Here is a 15,507-nt window from a genome sequence, read left to right on the forward strand (position 1 = left end):
ATTATCTTTATCTGTCCAGCCACTGAATTAGGGGTTAATTACTGAGAGTAAATAGGCACTTTCAGACAAAGTACCCCATCATTGTTTTTTTAGCTGATCAGCAGTGTAGCAGAGAAAAAAATTAAGTGGCTCAGGCTGGAACAGGCTGTGGTATCCCCTGGGTTTTGTTAGGGCTTCATCTGCCTCATGAAACTACAGGTCTTAAACTGAGACAAGGGAGGAAATTCAATTCTCATTCCATGTGTCTAAAGCCCATTTCTAGGTCAAACAACCGCACAAAGGGTTGGAAGTCCCTAACAGGCAGAAGCAAGCCTCAGTATCTCACAGTCTGAATGGCCACAGACAGTCAGGTGTTATTCCTTACCTATCCTTCAGTATTTGGTGTAATCCAGATATAACTTCTTTTTGGGACCTGCTCTATTTTTAGGATGAGGCTTCGGAGGTTTTTGCTTGTTTGTTTGTTTGGCTTTCAATTTTGGGGGTATTTTTTCCAAGCAGGGTTTCTCTATTTTTCCATGCTGATTCCTTCATTCTGCATTTTCATATGAAAAATCTACACCAGTAGATTTGATATAAAATTCCCATGATCTGACCTTGAAGAAAACAACAGCGTCACCCTTTATCTTTGTTTATATTGCTAAAACTCATGTCCCATCTCTTTATAGAAAGCTGAGTTATACTCCTGACCAATATATAACTGTATAGGGCTGACTGTCCCCTCATCAGAGGTTGCGTGGGTTTACATTGCTGTAGGCACTGCCTGACTGCAGCTGTTCCACCTCTGCACTTTGCTGACGAACCTGTAGTAAGGATCTTTCGTAATGGAGAGCTGAAGCTCATCCAGTGCTGCTGACATCATGCCACAATCTCTCAGCTCGTCTTTCCTTTTCTATCTTGTTTCTCTCTGTTGGGAAGGAACAAAACAAAACATTTAAAACAAATGCTTAAATTAAATGCATCCCTTTGTCAACACATCCCTTTCTCAGAAAGGATGAAAATATGATGCTTTCCTCAATAATGCCAATTTTGGTTTTTTCCTTTGCCATCTTTTGTAATAGCTACGTGTAAATATCCAAGAGACATGCCTGAAGATGGCAGACACTACCCAGGGCCTATGGGTGACTTGCACTTGTAAATCAGCAGCCAGAGGCCAGCCGTGCTTCTCTAGACCAACAGTTGCCAAAGTGGGTGCACGCACCCCAGGAGGTGAGCAAGACAATTCATTGAGATGTGTGAAGAAAATATTTTTTGTACTTTCAATGAGTAAGATAAAATATATATTTTAAATGTAGTGCTCATTTCATCTTTATCTCATCCGTGTTTCAATGTTTTTCTACGTTTTGTAATGTATGTAAGTACAGTAGTACATGCATATAATTTATGTATAAATATACATTTGTTCGTGATGTGTGCTCAAAAGTTTTTACTGATAGAGGTACTCAATCAAAAAACTTTAGAGACCGCTCTTCTCAACCACCTTGAATGGCTCTGGCTGCCTATGTTTAGGCAGTTTAATCATTCCAATGACTATAATGGAAAATCAAGCATCTAATTAACACATAGGGACCTGAATTTAGGTGTGAGATTATTCTCACACCTTAATTTTGGGTGGTTAACCGTAAGGTCTTGACAAATTTTTAATGTACTGTCTGTACTGTCTCTATTAGTACCACAGTCATCTCTGTTTTGTGAGAAGTTAGTAGTAGATATACTGCCTCGTTCCTTCACAGAAAGATCTTATACGGGTTTTTATGACTGTGTGAAGTCTGTAGGGTCCTGTTGAAAGACATCTTGAAATGTTTATAATCTGAATTTCATTTGCATTGAGCGTACTATACACTATTTGTGGAAAACTGAAAAACTTTAATATATCACTGAAATGTCTGCAAAAGACCTTTAATGTAAATGAGAATGTAGTCATTGAATTATATATAGAATTATGAAACCACAGAGTGTAATAAAAGTATTAAACTCCTCTTGAAAATTTTTTGTTGTTAATTTAAGAATGTTATAGTTCACTATATGTCTACAATATTTTTCACATTGTCTAGGTATTTAAGCAGAAACATTATCTCAGTTTCATGTATAGTTTAAGGTATATTTTATTAATAATGAAAATAAAGTTTCAATAAAGTAAAGAAGAATGATATTATTTTTACAAGTTTATGTGAAGAATGGTCTAAAAGGGATAAAATGATCTATTAAATACAGAAAGGTTTATTTTGCTACTAAATTCTGTAGATTAGAAATGGGCTGACTTTTGGAGTTTTTTGTTAGCAAATTCATTTATATTTCTACAGAAGCTTATTAGTTTTGTTCCCACTAAATTATGCAGCAATTTTCAGGAATGGTTTGTAGATCATGTTCAAATATGTAAAGGATTATATAAGGGAAAATAAGGTATAATTGGCATAAAAGCTATATTCCTTAATTCAATAATTTTATAGTTTGAAATTAAGTTCTTATTTCAAATCTAGCAAATAAAATTCCAGCTGTATATTCCTTCCTACAAAAATAAAGAAAAAAAATGAGTAGAAGTAACACTGCCACTTCCCAAGACTATATAAGGCCAAAGATGCCTTATTTTTGAGCCATTTATCTTTCGATCCTCTCTGGATCATAGCTGGGGTTGGGAGCTTATTTGCAGACATTTAGTTTGTAGGAATAGCAAAAAAGAAAACATTATTCTGTGCCCTCTGACTTATGCAAATTCCTGTCTCACAGCAGATGGGATGCATGCCCCAAAGTTTGTCAATAGAAGAGAGAGATAAAAATTCTTATAGGTCATGATTTTGTATTTATCAGCAAAGCAGAGATTCATTCTTATTCACAACAAATCCTCTGTATTGAAGAGAAAAAAGACCAATCATCTAAATTCCTCTGCCAGTTCAAAAGGATCCATAATTGTGCTGGTTTGGTCTGGGATAGAGTTAATTTTCTTCAGAGTAGCTAGTATAGGGCTGCATTTTGGATTTGTGCTGAAAACAGTGCTGGTAATACAGAGATGTTTTCATGCCTGCTGAGCAGGGCTTACACAGAGTCAAGGCCTTTTCTGCTTCTCACACCACCCCACCAGGGACTGGGCTGGGGGTGCACGAGAAGCTGGGAAGGGGCACAGCTGGGACAGCTGACCCCAACTGACCCAAGGGATGTCCCACACCATATGGCATCATGCTCAGTATATAGAGCTGGGGGAAAAAGAAGAAAGGGAGGTGACATTTGGAGTGATGGCGTTTGTCTTCCCAAGTCACCATTGAGCATGATGGAGCCCTGCTTTCCTGGAGATGGCTGAGCACCTGCCTGCTGATGGGTAACAGTGAGTGAATTCCTTGATTTGCTTTGCTTGCACATGTGGCTTTTGCTTTACCTATTAAACTCTTTTTATCTCAATTCATGGGTTGCCCCACTTTTACTCTTCGGATTCTCTCCCTGATCCCACTGTGAGGGAATGAGTGAGCACCTGTGTGGTTCTTATTTGCCAGCTGGGTTTAAACCAATGCAATAATACATGTAGCAACACAAAATAGATTATCATTTCCCAGGTCAGTATTTACTGGCCAGGTCCACAATAATGGAAACAAAATATTTTTCTATACTTAACCCCCAAAGTAGTGCTTTAATTTGCTCACAGGTAATATATATGTCTATAAAACCTGTAAGGAAATTAAAGCAATTTATATCTATCTATATATAAGAAAGCAAATGACTCTTTTTAAATAATCTGATAACAGCTAATGTCTCAGATCTTGACGCCTATGTCCAGCACAGTAACAGAAGCCATTGTCCCAAAAGTAGCACCCAGGCTTTGCTCTTACAATGTTTTGAACCAACAAAGGGTTGTTGGAGAAAAAAAATTGTCATTATGGGATGTTTCTACAGATAAATGATGAGGAGACCTGTTTCTCCTTCCTTCCAGGGATGTGACAGGGTGTGTCAACCACATGAACTTGTGCATGGAGGAAACACTCCTGATGTGCCCGATAGATACATAGAAAAAAATAAGATGATGGTTTTGGGTTTTTTTGGTTTCTTTTTTCTTCTTGGAATGCCAGGATGATCCCTGTATTCTGGGGCTGTTTGGGCCAAGCTATAACATCAGGTTGCTGTTGCACATGACCACGTGGAGATCGGAGGCAGAATACAAATAGCTCCAGGTCAACACAGGCTGGACACAGGCTTTTTGGCTTTTATTCACCTTTGGTCTTTTGTGAACTTTATGACCCACTTCTAGGCAGGTGTCTGAACTGTGTTTAATGAAGCCAGAAAGAAGATTTTTTTCAATATATTTTAATGTGTTCTGTGCTTTCATTAGCATAAGTAGGCTGTACTTCTGCCATTCATCTGCCAAATCTGTCATCACAGTGTGCTTAACCCTGAAGACAACTGGGTTGGTATTTTGTGGGGATTTGTTGGTTTGATTTTTTTGTTTGTTTGTTTTTGTTTTTAATGAACATATATTTCAGTTAAGCCCTGAGTCTTTTAACCTTTAGTAAAAAAGATGACTTGCCTAACTTAACTTTCTCAAAAAATCAAACCAAAAAATGTTTTCCAGCTGTTTCTGGAAGTGTTTAATCTAAACTTCTCTTCTACAAGAACGGCATTTTATTACATTTCCACACACTGATATTTTTTTTTAAAAGATTTTGATATTGCTTTTCATTTATAAGATAGCTGAAAGTCTCTCAAGTACTTGGTTATTTATGTTTTGAGCCAAGTGAAGTAAATTGAAATGAAAAAGCTTCAGAATTTTTCATTACAGGATATTATTTGGGGGGCTTTTTTCTTGCGCTTAATCCACCTCTAATTACCAGACTGTTTCCATGTGCAACACGAAGAGCAGAACTGCGAGGCCTCTGTGGGTTACTTAGAATAAGTCTGAAATAAGACTGTCACAATAAACAGACGCTGTTGCACATCAAAAGCTTAAAGCAAAACCAATGATTTTCTATATCATTTCACCAGATAATAGGTTTGACTCAAAAAGCCTACACAAAATTGGCTTCATTCCTACTTATCTGGAACCAGTTATTTGAATAAAAAGACCAGTTTTACTAGTTAAGTATCCCTCTAGCATGCTGGCATAGAGAAGGAAGTCCAAATTTCACTAGCTGCAATAAAGCTGGTTTTAGAAACTAAAAAAACTTCCCTGAATGTGATAATTCTGCCTCTAACATTCATCTTATCCCTTTCCCTATTTCAGAAAAGTTATAGATAGGAAACCAGCTCTCCTTTCCAGTGGCCTCCAAAATGGGATACACGCACCCCAGGTGGTGAGCAAGATAAACCTTTGGGGTACAGGGAGGGAATTCTAGAACTTCATCAATACATGTCCACAACTTATAAATAAATAAATATAGCTCTACTGGGGATATGTGCTCAGAGTTTTTTTACTGATGGAGTCCATGATTAAAAAATTTTTGAGACCTTGGCTCTATTCTGATCTATAGAGTCTAAAGTAAATTCTAGGGGATACGCACATTTCCACACCTGATGTAAAGCAAAGTTCCTACCTTGGTATGGGATGTAACTTTGCTTTGTGTACATGTGTACATGTGAATGTGTGCATGTATGTGCGCACTTAGTGGTGAAAACTATTTATGATAACTAATGTATGTGTTGGTCTGTGGAAAGAGCAGGTGCTTTGCACACCTGCATGGTGGTGAATGGCTAGGTGTATGTCAAGAACTCTCAATTTTTGTGGGGAATTGTAGTGAGAAAAATGCAGCTCTATTTTGGCGTTTGAAGCCTAATATCAGGAGTTTTACTGGGGGGAAGGCAAATACTCTCTGACAGAAGCAGTTCGGCTCTTCATCCCTCACAATATTTCAAACTGGAGCATGGCTTTGTGAGATGTGTTTAAAATTTGAACAGAATATGTTGTTTAATCTGTAATGAAATTTTCTCATTAAAATATTCATTTCACTGGTGAAACTTTTTTTCCTCTCCAGTTCTTCATGTTCTCTTCCAGGCTAAAACATTAATTAATTTAGATGTGTAAAGTTCTCAGTACCTTCCCTACACACTGACAAATGGGCAGAAATACCCTAGAGGATTCTTAAATGTCACGGGCTTTGACCAGGACCATTTTATTGAACACAGGCTCTAGGAAGTGCAAGTCCCACAAATATCCACCCATCTCCATCACAACCCATAGCAGAAGAGAATAGACAAGGTCATTGGTAAAGGTAAACCACTTCTAGTGGAACTGAAAAGCACCAAGAAGAAAAGATGTGGTTACCAAAAGATCTGCATGACTTTGAATAAATTTCTGCTCAGAAGTCAAAGGGCAGGTTCTTTCAAACCCAGATACAGGAATTTGAATATTGATTCAGCTTAAATAAGAACAACAGCTGATTAAATTAATTTCATTCCTTGCATTTTTTTGGCTTTGCTATTACTGAAACAAGAAAGAAGTGCTGATAAGAGAGGTCTGCTGTGACTATTTATGTCCTTACTAAAGATTTTGAGGGAACTTTTCTGGAGGTGTCCAGCTGACTTTGCAGATCTTTGTGTTTGGAGATGACTTCTGAAGGTCCATGAATATTTTTGGCCCAGTATCCAATGAGGTTGAGATGCTAAATATATTGAGTGTTTACCCATTACAAGCTAAAGTTGCCCTGAGAGCAGATTTAAAACTGGAATACAGAACAGAAGGTGAAATTAAAACCCAAAACCAATCTGCTTTAAAAATATAATTAATGTAGAGAGACAAAAGAGCCTGCATAATTTCTGTTGCCTTGAACAGAAACCACCATTCCTGTAAGGAAAAGGAATTAAGTGAATACACTGGAAAAAAAGGCTTTTTTTCCCCAAATATATAAATTCTTTACAGGTATTAAAGTAAATGCAAATCTTGCTAAAATTTATTGTACTGTGATTAAAAGTAGTCAGAAGATTCACTTCCTTTTATGGAAGATACTGGTTTTTATCAGAGAAAGGAAACAAATATATTCACCAAAAAATAAAATATTTTTCTTTTATAATATGGCCATGGTTCCATGGGTATTTGGGTATCTCATGCTTTTCTGCTTTCCCACCACTAAGGTTTGATATAAGTTTTTTCCCTCTTCAGTCTAAGGAAGATATTGCAATTGATAGACCTCTTCAGAGCACTGTATCATTTGGCTGAAGGAAATATCAAATCTGGTATGTTAGGGTCATGAAACTCCTGAACTTTAACTTCATGTAGCCATAGAGTGTAATTTCTGATTCAAGCATTTCTCAGGGGTGGCAAAGTATACTCCATATTGCTGTAGTGCAAATTGATCTGAATATCTCCAGATCTTTTCCAGGTCTACATTCCAACGATTTTATTTCTTTTGAGTTTTTCAGCAAAACCTAAATATATTCACTTTAAAAAATACTCCTACGCTTTTTAGAAAAAGATTAAAGGGCAAAAAAAGGAGGGCAAGACATGTTATACTAAAAAAAAACCTGAACTAAAAACAAACCCACAAAACTTTATTTTCTAGTGATGCATTTTTTCATTAAAAAACAAAATCATTGGTCTAGGACTAATCCCAGTCCCAGTGATGGAAGACCTTGGTGGAACCTACAAACCAGATGATACAAAGAGGAAAGAAAAATCTAGCAGATGATAGCAAAAAGATCAGATAACGGTTTTCTGACATCATAGTCCAGTGCTGGAGAATTCATGATCAGTCTTTCTGAAAGAGTCTTACAAATTGCTTTAGCTCTGGTTTCATGTTTTGTATGGTTTTCTGCCAGTCCTTGCATAGTACACCACTGGTAATTTAGGAATTGTGGAAGTACATATATATACACACATACAATTGCACATGTACATACATATTTATAGATTTATTTTTATATATAATGTATATTTATAATTTTGAATGTGTATATGTGTGCATGTATTTATATGTGTATATATAAAGTGATCTACTGTGAGAAACTAGACGTGTTCCAGAGGTCAGAAGATTTTCTTTGCAGAGAATAGTTGGCTCATCTTTTTTTGAATGCATAAAATATTTTTTGCTTTATGGGTAATGTTTCTAATGCTTGTCTTCCACATTACTGTTATTCACCCTGTTTCCCCAGACACATTTAGTTAAATGGCTATCAACAGCAGACGATTAACGTAAGGGGACAAGGGGATGAGTCAAAACATAAATCAGACAATAATGCTGTCTTCAGCAGAGAAGAGACTATCGACCAGCATGACAGCTTCTGCAAACTAATTATCAAAGCAACATTCCAATGTAATTGTGAAACAAGCAATAACTTTTTCCCTCTTTGCTACTTTAGTTAATGGCCATATATTAAAAGAACATGGAAAGGACAAAAATAATAATAGCAATAATCCCAAGCATGAAAGCAACCCAAACAATAACTCTATTTCACTGACATGGCTCTTGTTGTTTATAGCTTCTATGTGCTATGAGCAAGTCGTACAAGAAGCTGCATTGGCTCCCACAGCTTTTTAATTCCCCTAGGTCTTCCTTCTGTTCACATTCCCCACATTTTTGTTTTACTGTTTTTTGTCCAGCTTCTGAGGAACTATGGTTTGTGTGATCCCAATACATTTCTGGTTGTCTATCCTTCCTTCAGGGAAGAAATCTGCTGACTAATACAACAAAATATTCCAAGGAAGGAAAAGGGTCACAGAATACAATCAAGTAGGTATATCTGTATGTGTTTCAAGAGAAGAAATGGCCAGACAAGAGGGAATATGCTAGTGCTTTCCCATATAGAAAAACTGTCAAGTTTGAACTTTGATATATGGCAGAAAAATTTGAGACAGTGTAACAAGGTCTGGCTTCATTAGTGCCTCCTTACTAGTTCTTCCCAACAGTAATAATACTCCCTCCGTTCAAAGTGGATCAATGCCTGCCTCTCCTTGTTAGCCTGCTATATAGATGAGAACTAAATGGCATGTAATATATGACTGCAGATGCAGATATCCAGCACAGATGCAGTTGTTCCAGAACAAGGTTCAGCGATAGAACTGGAGGATCCTGGGTCTTGGTTCTCAGCCATAACATGCAGTAAGAGAGCTTGCCACATCTGAAACACAGCATTAAAGCTGTGAGGAGAGCAATTAATATGTCTATGCTCAGTGTATGTCAGAACACTCACTCTTGATATCAGTGTTGCATATTAGAGGCTTTGTAAAAGACCTGAATATGGTTTACTTCTCATTTGAATGCATAAGAAAAGCAGTTATGATTTCTTTTGGTCTTTAAAATTGGATCAATGCAGGAACATTAAAAGCTAAAGATATGTAAATAAAATATTTCAGTGTGTGTTTCTTAAAGGCTGATGGGTATAAGGGTTGAATTCGAAATGGAGGTTCGAGTTCAGGGAAGACTTACACGTACTCGTCCAACGTCATAGGACCACAAACCATGCCTATGAGCTCTCTGGTTAACAAGCTTTAGCAAGCAACAGAATATGCACAGTTTGGCTGTGTGCTCAGTTTCAGTTTAGACGTGGGATTTTCTTAGGATCTATAATATTGAATGGGATTATCCACAAAGAACACCAAAGATATATCATATTTAATGGCACTGGGTCCCTGAGGATCTTGAAATTCAGAACTATCTAAACTTGAAATCATTATTCATGTGAGTAGCTATTATTCTGAATAATATGAAATGGGAATACCTGTCTTCACAGTGACTATTTCCACCTTATAAGCAAAATACTTGATACTTAGAATTGGTTCTGGTAAATATGCTACTCTAACAAGAATTCTGATGGCTTAAGTTAGAAAATTTCAATCTTAATGTGAATGTATATCAGAAGTTTCACTGTCATACTATCCCTGAATCTGCCTTTAAGCAGACATTTCTTTTTTTAAAGAATAAAATGTTGCAAGTAGTGGTTAGCATACAGATTAAAAAGATAGTCTAGGTTTGTTCTCAAAATCTGGGACACTTTATGTTCTCAAGCCACAGTTATGATGTTCATAAGCTGGCAACTGACACAGTCCAAAGCTGGAGAGAAATTATGACGTGTAAGGGTGTGGCTGAAGACATGTAGGCTCAGAATGCAAATGTTCCTGTGTTTTAATTATTTCTTATGAGGAACACTGTTTTTATGATATGGCTAAAAAGGTTTCATTTCAAGCAAGCTGAAAATCTCTGATAAAAATGTAATGGCCAGCTCATCAGTTAGAGTAAGCTGGTGTAGCTCCACAGGTACCGACAGAACTTAGTCAGTTTATGCCAGTTGAAAACATTTTTCTAAAACTAAGCACATTTCAATTAACATGCAGAATAAAGAAAATAACTGCATCTCCTTTTTAGGATATTTATTATATTTTTTTAATCACATACCAGATTTAACAGCAGTAAAGTCACAGCTCAATACAACACCCATTCCTAAATTATGAATTATAATGCTGTATTAACATGTTTTTAAATTCAGAGATGCTGAAAATTACATTATTACAAGACTGAAAAGAAAAAAAAAAGAAACTTATTAGCTTCCTCCTAAACAAGTTAAATGAATTATCCAGGCAATTCAGCTCAATAATGAGTTAAAGATGGCTTTGTATCCATTTGCATCAAATCACCAGATTAACACTCTTATAACCTCTTCCCAATAAATGTTTCTCGCACACTTGACCTACTCATAGGCCTGGAAAACATAATCCAATATACTTCAGGAATAAGCAGAACTACGTCATCATCACCCTGTCTCCCCACCATGATTCCTTTTGTTATTGCCCCTTTTTAAGTTCTGTAGCATTTTCCTGCTCTGTATTTTACCAGAAGTTGAATTTCTGCCCTAAAAATCACCTGGCCCTCAGCAAAATGACATGTTTTCCTTACTGATCCACTGAACAGATGCATCAGAGACAGCAAAAACGAAAACATTTAGCCTTTGTGCTGGTCTAAGCTTTTAACTAAAACACCAGTGCTTGGAACGTTCTTCCACAGATGCAGAACATGGTACTTCCTTTTGTTGGACTTGAGGAGATTCCTGTGGGTCCAGTTCTCCAATCTGTCAAGGCCCCTCTGAAAGTCAGCACAACCCTCTAGTGTATCAGCTACTCCTCCCAGTTTTGCATTTTCTGCAAACTTGATGAAAGTGCAGTTCATCCCATCACCCAGATCATTAATGGAGATGATAAACAATCTGATCTCAGCATCAAACCTTGGAGTACACCGCTAGTGATTGGCCTCCAGATGGAATTTGTGCCGCTGATCACAGCTTTTAATCCCAGCACACCAGCCAATTTGCAATCTACGTCAGTTTCCATTTCTCTAGTTCATATGGCACTGGTTTGTTTATGAGGTTGTTATGGAAAACAGTGCCAAAGGCTTGTGAAAGTCAAGATAGAGAGTATCTGTGGCTCTCACCCAGTTCATGGAGCCAGCCATTTTATCATAGAAGGCTATCAGGCTGGCCAGACGTGATTTCCCTTTCGCAAATCCATGCTAACTACTGGCAGTCACCTTGTCCTTCATATGCCTGGAAAAGCTTTCCAGGATTATTTGCTCCATCACCTTCCCAGAGACCAAGGTGAGGCTGACCTGCCTCTAGTTCCTTGGATAGTCCCTCTTGAAGACTGAAGAGACATTTAATTTCTTCCAGTCACTAGGAACCGCTCTGATCACCATGACCTTTCAAAGATATTTCAGAGTGGTCTCACAAGGAACCCTGATCAGGCAGCCTGTAGCAGACACCCACAAAGTAACCTACGTTGGACTGTCCTCTAATCTTCACTCATAAACTCTCATCTGGATGATCATCTGCTGCTAGGCAGTGCTCCATGCATTCCCACTGCTCTCTCCCATCAAGGGTAACTCCCTCTCCTTGCTGTCCTGGCCTGCCCTTCCTAGAGAGCCTGTATCCATTGATGGCAGCACTCCAGGCACATGAGCCATCCAACCAAGTTTCTGTTATCCCAGTGAGATCGTAGTCCTCCATCTGTACAGCAATCTTGCTTTCTTCTGCTTGTTCCCAGTGCAGCATGCAGCAGTCTACAGGTCCTGCAGAGACACACCCAGCCATGCTGATTTCCCAGAAAGGGTATGAGTGGCTTTACCCATAATGTTATCTACAGGGACTTCCTTATGTGCATATGTTTATGCATAAGAGGTGGATGCCTTTCAGCCCTCTTTTGTTCAGTTAGACATCTCTCATAAGCATCGCCCCGTACCGTTTTCTTGCCAAGCTGGTCCATCACTTCCTCATTTAACTGTGGGTCATCATCTTACTTCCTAGTTGTGTCTAATTTAAAGTTCTCCTTACCAGCTCAGCCATCCTGTTGACAAAGATGTTTTTGCCCCACTTATTTGCCTTTTCATAATGATCCTCAATCCTCAAAGAAGGTCCCATAGTCTCAAAAATCAACCTCTGTTGCCAACACCAGCCATACAACCCATTGTTGACACCCAGGATCCATCTGCTCCTCCTCAAGTTATTCCCTCTCACCAACAGAATCAAGGAGAAAACACCCAGACCCCTAAGCTCTTGATCATCACTCCTAGAGTCCTCTGCTGGCTCAGATGCCTCAAACTGCAGAAATGTAACCTACAGCAGCAGTGCTTCACCCTAATCTTTAACTCTGTTATGCAATTAGACTATGGTTTTCAAAAGGGCTGAAGAAATATCCAGTGGCACCTGAACTCTCTTATAATTGCTTTTAAAAAATCCAGCTGTATTTATTCTGTTGCAGGTTAAATGTCAGAAATTGTATGTGCCTTGTTTGTAAAAGTCAAGAGATTATAAGCTAAAACAAAGCTCTCTATACTTACCTGTAAATCACGTACCTGCAAGTCTTCATATAAAGCAGATATTCCACAGGAAACAAAATGAAAAGCAATATTCTTTAGTTCTCTGGTTTCCCCTGGAAATTTGCATATGAAATCTATCTAAATCCATATGAATTGAGGTAATTTTGGAAACAGTTTGGAAATGTTCCCCTTAGCCTGAGCTATTTCATACAGTTTGGTGAATGAAGTTTGAAGTTTCATATGGAGGATATTAAACTGTAAAATAATACTTTTTTATTAAGAGGAAACAGATATCAGGCATTAATTATTAGTCTAATTAAGTCTAATTAGGATGGAACAGAAGGAGAAAGAAAATCACAGAACACATCCAGACATTGGAATGGTGGTGACATATGTTTCTGGTGAAAAGCTCTGAGGTGGCCTTGTCATTCATGAATGAATTAATAGAATCATAGAATTATAGAATGGTTTGGGTTGGAAGGGACCTTTAGAACCCATCTAGCCCAACCCCCCTGCAGTGAGCAGGAACATCTTCAACTAGACCAGGTTGCTCAGAGCCCCGTCCAACCTGGCCTTGAATGTGTCCAGGGATGGGGCATCAACCACCTCCCTGGACAACTTGGACCAGGGTTTCACCACCCTTATTGTAAAAATTTTTTTCTTTATTTTCTTTATATCCAGTCTAAATCTACCCTCTTTCAGTTTAAAACCATCACCCCTTGTGCTGTCATAATAGAACTTGCTAAAAAGATTACCCATCCTTCCTATAGTCACCCTTTAAGTACTGAAAGGCTGCAGTAAGGTCTCCCTGCAGGAGAGGTCTCCCTTCTCTTCTCCAGGTCTCCCTTTTCTTCTCCAGGCTGAACAACCCCAGCTTTCTCAGCCTGTCCTCTTAAGAGAGGTTCTCCAGTGCTTGGGTCATTTTTGTGGCCCTTTTTTTGTCGCCTAATTCAGAGATAGATGCTATGGACCTTCCTATAAGCACTAAAGACTGATCCCATCAACAAGTTTTATGGTTGGAGAGGAAACTGTTGCCATGCAATATTTTTTCTATTTCCATTGCAATTCACCATTCAATCATTGCCATGAGAGGGCAACAAAGCTGGTGAAGGGTCTGGAGAGCAGGTCTTATGGGGAGTGGCTGAGGGAGCTGGGCTCATTTATTCTGGAGAAGAGGAGGCTGAGGGGAGACCTCATCACCCTCTACAACTACCTGAAAGGAGGTTGCAGTGGGATGGGTGTTGGTCTCTTCTCCCAAGTCACTAGTGATAAGATGAGAGGAAATGGCATTGAGTTGCATCAGGGGAGGTTTAGATTAGATATTAGGAAAAAAGTCTTCACTGAAGTAGTGGTCAGGCACTGGCACAGGCTGCCCAGAGAGGTGGGGGAGTCACCGTCCCTAGGGGGGTTCAAAATCCATGTAGGCGTGGCACTTGGGGACATGGTTTAGGAGACATGGTGGTGTTGGGTTGACAGTTGCACTTGATAATCTCAGAGGACTTTTCCAACCTTAATGATTCTATGAGTCTATTAATTTAAATACACACATACATACATGCGTATGTATATACATATATGTATGCATATGCCTATTGATGTATGTTTAAATACATATTTCATATATGTGTATATATATATACATTGCTTGATTGCATTTGCTGTTTCATTGTTTAAAGGCAGAAAAAAATCCAAACCATTCCTGCAAGCTATAAACAACTGCAGTAACAAAATTTGGTTTTTATGTATATGTGTTTACACAGATACACATATATATGTATTCGTATGTGTTTATATAAACAATTTTATGAGGGAGCTCCATCAGAGTCTCTGTGTCCCTAAAGACTCTGCAGCTCCAGTGCAGCCTTCTCTATACTTTCAGCCATGTGTTGTTCATTCATGACCAGACTTGCTCAAACACTGGTTGTTCTCTCCAAGCCTGGTAAGAAAAATGTACAGCTTAGGGCTGCCCGTACAATGATAAAAAAAGTCTCCTTAGTAACGACCTGTTCCTGCTCCCATGGTGCTGCGATTGATTATAAAGGGAGTTGAACTTAGTTCTCAATTCCCTCCTGGCCTTACATACACATTGATTAACACAGAATAGACCAGTTTCCCAGCCCTACTTATTAAAATAATAACAGAGGAATGAAATCTAATCTGCCTAATGGAGAAAATTAACCAAGAAAGAATTTTGATGACTGCAGAATAAGTAACAATTAAAGAAAATCAAATAAAATAACAAGGCATGTTGTTTTTTTCTTCTTGTTTCCTTCTCAAATAGCACATCGGCTGTCATCTGTTCTCACTCAGAAACCCTAAACCCCACAAGATCCTTCTTTCTTGAGTAAATTAATTATTTTGTGAATGATGGATTACATGACACAGAAGTAGCTAAAATGCCCCAAGGAGAAGATGAAAGGGAAAAAACTGAAAGCACCTTTGGATGAAGAGAGCAGAAAATAAGCCAGTTGTTTCCAAGCCCAGTCCCAAGTGAAGGCTGGAAAAAAAAATACTCCTTCTTAGGGCAGTCCACTGTGTACAGCAGTTACTGTATTTTGGCATTTTGCATTCAGACTGGATTTCTCCTGTGTACTGTGTTCCCAGAGGGATGTTATTTTGATATTGAATAGAGTTTATCTTCTTGGTAGGTAATGCCCAGAGCGTGTTGGTGTCTCTGAGATTTCTCACACAGTGTTCCAATTTCTGCTCAGTTTGAAGCATGCATTCTTCAGTTTGCTCGAAGAAAATATCCAGTCAGTTATGAGTATTTACACTGCATGTGAGTTACTACGTACAC

This window comes from Phalacrocorax aristotelis, chromosome Z (assembly GCF_949628215.1).
Source record: "Phalacrocorax aristotelis chromosome Z, bGulAri2.1, whole genome shotgun sequence".
NCBI classification, from domain to species: Eukaryota; Metazoa; Chordata; class Aves; order Suliformes; family Phalacrocoracidae; genus Phalacrocorax; species Phalacrocorax aristotelis.